This window comes from Chelonia mydas, chromosome 13, assembly GCF_015237465.2.
Source record: "Chelonia mydas isolate rCheMyd1 chromosome 13, rCheMyd1.pri.v2, whole genome shotgun sequence".
Lineage (NCBI taxonomy): Eukaryota > Metazoa > Chordata > Testudines > Cheloniidae > Chelonia > Chelonia mydas.
In genome coordinates this window covers 1,820,629-1,830,277 of record NC_051253.2, presented here as the reverse complement: position 1 = coordinate 1,830,277, position 9,649 = coordinate 1,820,629, and positions in this window count along the sequence as shown.

Genomic DNA, 9,649 nt, shown 5'->3' with positions numbered 1-9,649 from the left:
ACACGGGGCGCAGCCGGAGATGTTTCTCTGGGAGGAGCAGAGTGGCATGTTTTTCAAAGCTGTAACCTCCCTGAATGTCAGAGTGCAGGGCGTCTGGTAGCTACACTCTAGGCCAGATATGCAAGCCTAGAGCAGCCAGCTCCTTTGCATGACTGTGTCTGTACGGGACCCCCCAAAAAGGGGGATGCGTTTAGTCCATCACCTTTATGTGACAAAAGCAGGTAGCATTCAATATTGCTAGAGATTCCCCTGTAGGATTCAGCCTCTTTACTTGGTAAATGCTAGTACCAAAAACCAGCTGCTGGTGTGTGTCGGGGTGGGATTCTAGAGCACTTCCTCCCAAGCCTCAGCCAAAGGAAGTCAAAGCTAAATGTGCAGCGATTAAGGACTATAAACTCTAAGGGGAAAGTGCTATGTTTGCTTATACAGTGTAAATCCCAATAAAGCCTGGGCAGGTCAGTGGGACTCAGAATGGACTAAGGAGCCTCTGACTTTGACAAAGTCAAAGGATTTGACCCAGATCCGTTGTTAACTGAAGCTGGTGTCGGGCACTTTATTGTATGTGCAAGGAGCTGGTGGGTCTCAGTGCAGTGTCTAGTGGACAGATCTCATTAGCCCAAAGCAGCATGGGCTAGCATGCTCCGTTTGCTCTGCCGCTGAGCACTGGAGAGCCTGTGGGTCGAAGGGTTCAGCCTCTCGCACTATCCATGCAGCACCTGGCCCAGCGGGCCACGTAATTAATGAACAAACAATGCTAATAATGACAAGCTATGAAAAAATCTTCAGTCCCTCAGGAACATTAGGGCGTCTGAGCAGCTCCAGGTGTGCGGGTCATTTCCAGCCTGACTCTAGTTAGTTGTCATGGCCTCCCTGAGTGTTGATTTCTGCTCATGGCACATCATCCATTCCATGCATGTGTAAAACAATAGTGACACCTGCTAGCCATCCAGCAGCATTGCGAGTGGAGCTATTTGATTCCCAATAGCTGCTGTGTGGTTGGGTCTATTTGTGCAAAGAAGCTTATGTATTGACAACTGCACTGTGCTTTATTTAAACAGCTGGGATTCTTCATAGGTCAGCAAGAAACGCCACACGAGGAGTGGGCATGTTAGTGACCTGCTCAGAGTAAATGCAAAAACAGGGGGGTGCAGGCTCAGATGTTTTGGTCATGCAACACAGGTGCTGGAACTAGGGGTGCTGGAGGGCTGCTGCACCCCCGGCTTGATGTGGTTCCATCACATGCACGGTTTACAGTTTGGTTCAATGGCTCTCAGCCCCCCCCCCCGCCCCCTGTACACACTGTTCCAGCAGCCCTGCGTGGCAACGGTGTGGGTAAGTGAGTCTAGAAGATCTAGACTGAAGGAAGAAGACAGAGATGCCAACCCAAGAAGATGTGGTGGGATGTCATAAAAGAAGACCTGTTAGCCTGTGGTTGATAGAGGATATGACATTGAAAAGAGCCCCATGGAGGGATAGGATTCATTGAGCGGGATGCTATTTGATGGGATTAATGTGAAGAAGAAGAAGAAGAAGAGATGTTCAATATCTGAGAATCAAGGGCTTAGCATCTTTGGGTGCTGAAGGTGTTTTGTTTCTACAAGCAGGTGTGCAGGCTACTTTAATTGGCACAGTTTGGACTTGCTTGTTCAAGATCTACAGCAGGAGGCTGGTAGTTATTGGTTAACTGCACCCAGGTACAATTGGCGTTATGGAGCCCTGGCACCCACTGCACACTTGCCCAAGTTCTGTACTTCTGGTTTGGGTTTTTCAGCGTTGCTCATCACCAGGCGATTCGAACTCCCGTTTGTAGCGCCAGTTGATTTTTTGGTCAAAGAAAAGTGGTGTTTGTTTCTTTGTTGTCAAAACCAATTTATTTTTACACTGTATTTTTGAGGAGAACCTTCAGGCCATCACGGAGGATCCAAACCCCTCAACGTTTTGTCGGAATTTAGTTTTTGTTTTCATCAAAAATGTCTATGTTAAAAAACAAATAGTTTCTCAGCAAGCTCTGCTAATCTGCCCGCCTGGGGCATTGCATGGTTTCTGCATTTAATAATCTGGGCTCCCTATTTGCTATTTCATTCAGATGGAAACTGCTATGTCTGCCTTCGTGGTCTGCCTATGGTGCCAGCCAGGACTGCTGTGGTCAGTGTTGATATGTCGTGCTGATATTAGCCCTGAGCACTAGTATCCCAGTGTGCCATACCAAGCCATGGCCCTCTGCCGTTAGCCTCCCTGCAAGTCTCCCCCCACCTCCATCTCCTGTAAGAGGGGCAGCCATCCCCTGTCTTCCCATATACACTCCTGCTGCTTGACAGTAGTCCAGCGTCTTCCACCAGCACTAAATCCACACCACGTTTTCAAAGCGGAGGTGTTCGGCCAATTAGCCACAAATACACAAAGTAGCTAATGAGATATTTTGCATCAAATTTCACATATGGAGCTGTAGAAAACTTGCCAGCTATGCATTGAGACCAGTTTTTGTTGTGGTGTAGCTCTGTTAACGCAATGGCCTTGCTCCTGATCTACACCAATGATCAGAGGGGAGTTGGGCCTAATGATCTTCAGAGCAGCTTCAGTCTGCAGTGTTTAAAACGAGCATCTGGGCATGCTAAGGAGTAAATACAATTTTGGGGAGCCCTCTGGCTACTATGGAAAGTTGTAGTCTAAAGTCCCATTGTTCGATAGCTCTGTCAGAGTAGAGGCTGTTCTGCCCAATGCTTCATTAGCTGTTTATCCAAATACCACTTGACTGATGTTGTAGCAGCCAGGCAACGTACTAACAAACTTCAACAGGACTTTATTTTTAAAGTGGAAACCTCTTTACCAAGCTGCCGCTGCACCCTCGGTAGCTCTCACTCCGCCTCCTCAACTTCCTGCCCCCTTCCTGTTTCCTGTCCTTTCAGACTCTCAACAGCCAGTGCTCCCAGTTCTAATAATTAAAAGCAGCATCTAAACACCACATTCCCTCCTCTCTTAAGAAACTCTCTTAATTAAAATAAACGTTGTTCTAACCACAGGAACAAATATGAAACAAGACACTATACTGTTTGCAGAACTATTACACTGAAAACACTGTAGACACTACATAACACAGTCTCCAGTCCAGACAGGTGGTCGTCTGGATCTGACAGGCCGTCTCTCAAGCCCCGGTTCCAGTGCAATGTCTTGTTGTGTTGATACTACGGTGAAGTCATCCAATACAGTCTGGGTGTTCGCATAATCTCCTCTTGGTACATAGGCAGGTGCAAGATAAGAAGCATTCCATACCCGCCCATCAGAAAGTCGATAGGTGTAAGGTCCCTTCTTCTCTATGATTTTAAGAGGAGCTGTGAATTTATGGTCCCCTTTGCTTAAAATTCCAGGTTTTCGTATTCTAATGAAGTATTTCCAAACATGATAATATCATCCAGATAGCACTGAATGCCATGTTGATTCTTCAGAATTAATGACATCATTTTTTGGAAGGCACTTGGGGCAGATGCAAGACCATATGGAACACGTTTAAAACGAAATAGTCCCTCGTGTAATAAATGCTGTGAGGTCTCTGCTATCTTCATGAAACATAACCTGGTAGTATGCCGTCTGCAAATCAAGAGTAGAAAACATCTTTGCTCCACGGAGTTCTGCAAATACTTCTTCTATGTGAGGAAGAGTGTGGCTGTCAATCACAATAGCTTTATTTGGCTCCCTTAAGTCCACACAAAGGCGAATGCCTCCACCCTTCTTCTGCGTCACTACTATAGGTGAAACCCATTCCGAGGAGTCAATCTCTTCAATAATGTCCTTTTGAACAAGTTTTCTAAGTTCCTCTGAAACAGTTTCCCTAACTGAAAATGGTAAGCGCCGTAACTTCTGTCGTACAGGCATCACATTATTCCGCATTTTAACTTTATGCAGAAACCCATAAGCACAGCCGAGTCTCTCCTCAACCTGGTGTTGGGTCCCAGCTGAAACTGGTGTGTGTTCCGCAAGAGTGCTTTGCTGAGGAAGATCAATTCGTTCATTAACTACCCTGAGATTTAAAGCAGCCAATAAATCTCTGCCAAGGAAAGGAGTGCCTTTGTGAACAATGTAGAACTCTGCAGTTACACAGCAATCACCAAAAGTAACTATTGGTGGCAGGCAGCCATGTACTGGAACATGGTTTTTCAAATAGCACATCAAGTGAAGTTTGGGTTCAGTAAGAGACACATCTTTAAAGTAATGCAGATAGATGGAATCAGGTAGTATAGATACTGCTGAGCCAGTGTCCGACATTAGCTGAATAGAGTGTGATTTGCCAGAGGGTATGGTGGAAACGTTTACCGTGAACTTTATTTGTTCTGGAATATGTGCAGTCATGATTTTGTCCACGCCCAGCACAGTAACATCTGGTATTCTAATTGCATGCACCTGTTGATTGAACTGGCTGCTGCAACATACGTTAGCAAAATGCCCAATCTTTTTGCAATGATTGTACTGAGCTACTTTTGCCGGACATCCTGTGTAGCTTGCAAGGTGTTGTGGGGATCCACAGTGAAAGCATGCTTTTACTGTATTTTGAATTTGCTGAGTCAGTGGTTTTCCATTAGTTTTCCTCTTGTAATCGTTTGTCTGCAGCGATAGTGAACTTTTCTGCAAAGGAGTCACAGCCTGGACTGTGCCTCCTGTATCCATGCTCATTATTTTGGCTTCAGCTGTAGCTGACTCAATCTGAGTAGCAATGGTTATTGCTTTTTCTAGTGTAAGTTGTGGTTCGAGAAGTAAGCGTTCTCTTACACGAAGCACGGTGGTCTTCTCAATGAGCTGGTCTCTAATCATCTCATCTGCCATATTCCCAAAGTCACAAGTGACAATCAGACTCCTCAGGGAAGCAATATACTGCATTATAGTCTCCCCTGTTTTCTGCTCACGCTGGCAAAATCTGTAGCGATTAGCTACTACATTCACTTTTGGCACAAAAAAGTTCTTTAATGCAGTGAGTGCAGTCTCATATTTATCATCTGCAAGGGGAAAAATGTAAAATATACACTGCCCTTCTGCTCCAAGGCAGTGGATTAGCAGAGAACGCTTTCTTACTTCAGAAATCTCTGTAGCACTGATTGCAAGCAGATAAGTCTCAAACATATGGATCCAGGCAGTAAAAGCAATTGGAGGCTCACCTGGGCTTTGCAGAAAGGGTGCAGGTGGGTTCAGAGGCAGAAGATCCATCCTTGTCGCCAAAATGTTGTAGCAACCAGGCAAGGTACTAACAAACTTCAACAAGACTTTAAAAATAAAGTGGAAACCTCTTTACCAAGCTGCTGCTGCACCCTCGGTAGCTCTCACTCCACCTCCTCAACTTCCCGCCCCCTTCCTGTTTCCGGTCCTTTCAGACTCCCAACAGCCAGTGCTCCCAGTTCTAATAATTACAAGCAGCATCTAAACACCACAACTGAATAAATGAAAAAAGCAAGAACAGCATTTCACTTCCTCCTCAAAACCCCTTCCAACATGTGCGTGACACCTGGCTCCTGTATTGAGCTTTTCTTCCACAGATGTCACAGCACTTTACAGGTGGAGTAGGTTGGAAAACAGAATTTCTGTTATGTAAGATATTCCTGTGTTACAAAATGTGTTTCTGTCCTGAATCAGGACAAAAAGCTGAAATCTCAAAGTATCTCACTGAGCGAAATATTCCAAAATATTTTTATTCAGAACCATGAAAATGAGCTTATTGAACCAAAACATTTTGATGTCAGAATATTATAAATAAAAATAGATCATATTAAATGAAAAAGTTGAAATGAAACCAAGGGAGAAAGTGGAAACGAAATACTCCATTTCCATGTCAAATCAGTTAGACGTGCTTCTGTTGACAATTTCGTCAATACTGGCACAATTCTGTAAAACATGTTGCTTTTGACAAACAGCCTTTCTCTGACAGAAAACTGTTCCGGCGAAAGTTTTCCCACTCACTCTGTTTACGATGGAGGAAAGTATCATTAGCCCTACTTTACAGATGGGGAAACTGAGGCACAGATATTGGAAATGACTTGCCCAAGGTCACCCAGCAGGGCTGTAGCAGAGCCAGGTCGCCCCAGTCTCATCTGATGTGCTAGCCACTGGACCACACTGTCCAACTCACACTGACGTATGCACCCCTGTGTCATGTATTAACACACGTCTGGCTGAGTGTGTTTCATGCCATCGTTTGTTATTTCATCCCCTTCATAGAATCATAGAATATCACGGTTGGAAGGGACCTCAGGAGGTTCTAGTCCAACCCCCTGCTCAAAGCAGGACCGATCCCCAACTAAATCATCCCAGCCAGGGCTTTGTCAAGCTCGGCCTTAAAAACCTCTAAGGAAGGAGATTCCACCAGCTCCCTAGGTAACCCATTCCAGTGCTTCACCACCCTCTAGTGAAAATGTTTTTTCTAATAGCCAACCTAAACCTCCCCACAGCAACTTGAGACCATTACTCCTCGTTCTGTCATCTGCTACCACTGAGAACAGCCTAGATCCATCCTCTTTGGAACCCCCTTTCAGGTAGTTGAAAGCAGCTACCAAATCCCCCCTCATTCTTCTCTTCCGCAGACTAAACAATCCCAGTTCCCTCAGCCTCTCCTCGTAAGTCATGTGTTCCAGTCCCCTAATCATTTTTGTTGCCCTCCGCTGGACTCTTTCCAATTTCTCCACATCCTTCTTGTAGTGTGGGGCCCAAAACTGGACACAGTACTCCAGATGAGGCCTCACCAATGCCAAATAGAGGGGAACGATCATGTTCCTCGATCCTACTAATGCAGCCCAAAATGCCGTTAGCCTTCTTCAAAGGCAGGCCGTTTGGTTTGCCGACGATGACCGTACAGAGCAAAACCTACGGGGAATGTGTTGCACCGGGGCTCAGTGTTGGCACAACGCCACGGGCCTGCGGCGTGGTGATGGGGTCTTGGAGGCACATGCTGGGTCAGCGTGAGCGGCTGGTGGCACAGGGCTGCCATGTGTCATTGTGGGTGCCTGCCCTGTCCCGCATTCCCCCATGGCCACGGGAGCCTCACGCGGTGCAGGACGGCAGCAGGCAGTCGCCGCTGTCCCTGCTGGCTGCGTCGGGCTGCGGGGGCATGTGCGGAGCAGGAGCCGGCTACCCCTTGGATCCCAGCCAGGAAGCTGCAGCCAGCAGGAGGCACAGCAGCAGTCGCTGGAGAAGGGTGCTACCAGGTGCCAGGTCCCATGCTGTCCCCAGGCTCCCTCACCCCCACCCAGCCAGCAGCAGTAGGCTATCACCTCTCATAAATGCCCAGTACCTCCTGCAACAGGAGCTCCCAGCTCCTGCAGTACCTCCTACCCCCAGGTGTGCTAGTTACCCCCTGCTTCCCAGAGCTCACCCACCCCTGAGGAGCCCCCTGCCCCCCCAGACTGTTCCATCCCAGCACCCAGCAATTCCTCAGCCTCCCCCACCCATCTGCTTCAGACGCCCCAGGGCCCACCCTTCTCTCCTGCGCTCACCTCTCCTCCTTGGTCACAGCAGCCAGGGGCCATGCAGTGCCAGAGCCTGCCCCCACCACTGCTTGGGGCTGGGTTTGTGGATCATAAGCAGAAGTTTATGGTCTCTATGAATATGCAAATTGGAACATTACATAATTTGTCTTAAGATGTCACACACCAATGCTGGGCAGCTGTGGTGCTATTGCCCCGCACACAAGCTGCAGGGACCAATGTGCCAGCCCTTGAAAGGGCAGAGGGTGCTCGCAAGACCCTCCAGGGCACTGCTCTGCCAGCTGACGTGGGGGGAGACAGGACCATGGCCCCACCCCCTTCCCATTCTTCCCTTGCTGGCTGAGCAGCTGTGCTAGGAAAAGTGCAGGGATTGCCACCCTACCCAGAGCCCGCTCAGCGACACAAGGGGCAGCCGCCTGTCAATGGCTCTCCGGCTGGGCACCCAGGCAGGGCCAGGAGCAATGGAGCCATAAGTGTCTCTTATGTTGAGTTTATAGATCACGCTCTGCAGGGGGACAGCAGCACCTCTGGCGTTTATCTGAAAGGTAAATTGTTCCAGGCCTTTGGTAGACCCAACAGTGTACCCAGGCGCCAAGGGTGCGCTCTCGCTCTGAGTTGGTCTACGCAGCCCTTGGCTTGCTAGGAGCCCCCTGCGAACGCCAGCGCCTTGGGGCATGCTGCACGGTAGAGCTGGCAGCCACTGGAAGACTCTGCTCATAAGCCCATGAACGGACGGCACGTGGCTAGACACGGGCATTTACATCTGTAATATCAGTTGATTCGCCCCGGGGTCAGCGATGGCAATCGGCGGCTTTGTGGATCCCTACGGGAGCTGGACCCCAGCCGGGAATCCAGCCACAGAAAGCAGGGGATTATTTTTATCCCTGTATCCTTCCCCCCAGGACAGCTGGGGTTCAAATAGCCTCTGACGGCTGGGCTCTCATGGAAATGAAAACGGCTCCCCCCCGCAGCACTTTCTTTGGCCTTCCAGTCCTTAGCGTCATGGGCGCCAGGTTTGTATAATTTTTGGGGGTGCCCAGAACGAGTCCAGCAGAGCCGTCCGGTCCATAGGACGGACCTGGGCAGCCGCCCCGGCCCCGCGCGTTGGAGCAGGGGCAGGAAGAGGCGGGGAAGGGCTGGAGTGGGGATGGGAAGAGGCGGAGTGGAGCAGGGCAGGCTGGGGCCGGGTCACTTGCTGGACCCCATGTCCCCCTGATGTGCGGGGCCTGGGGCGGTTGCCTCAGTCCATCCTTGGACAGGCCGGCTCTGAAAATATAAGCCCAAGCATTGGTGGAGCCGGGCCCACCTTCTTGAATATTGGTGGAGCACGGACACCATGGGCCATATAACTCGCTGCCTATGCTTAGCGTCTATCTGCCATGGAGCTCAGGGGCCCAAGCTGGTGCAGGGGCTGTCCTTTCACCTCCCGGGCTTTGGGAAAGGATTAGTCCTGCTTTCCTCACGCCATGTATTTTCCTGCAGTTAGCCTGGGGATAGGAAGGCGGCTGCTTCATATCAGCAACAGAGAAGAAAGCTCTAGCTAGCCACTCGGGAACATCAAAGGATCCAGGTAAGAGCCGTAAAGTCACTGTCTCCATAGGACTCTCGCTCCCACGACAACTGCGGCAAAGTGTAACCCAGCGTTAGAAGAGCGAGTGTCGAACACTGTTTTCCTTTCATGGCTGCGCCAGAGTTTAATCAGCTATCACAATTAAATATTAAAGCTGGTAGCGACGGTCTCGCTTGTCAAACTCACAACATTTACTTTCCTTGTTACATTTCTGCTGACGACTCGCCAAGGAGAAATAACCAGGATGATTTTTGAGGGGCTTTGTGCAGAGAATACAAAATTCAGAACCACTTTGGACCAATCACACCCGATCCTCAGCAGCGGTAAATCCATGTGGCTCCACGGAGGGGTGCGGCACTGCGCGGCCGAGGAGCTGGCCTGCTGTGTGAAGATGCTGGGTATAAAGCAGTGTCGCTCCACTGCGGTCTATGGAACTTCATTGATCTACAACAAATAAGGATCTGGCCTCGTTTTTTAAAGTGACTAAAAATTTGCTGAAACTTTCTATAGTTAAGAGCTTCATTGTGCATTCGTTCCAAGAACTAGTTGAGAAGATCAGCAAACCATCCCTGCAGCCCGTGTCAATGCTGTTCACATCTTCCAGTGAGACTCCCACGCA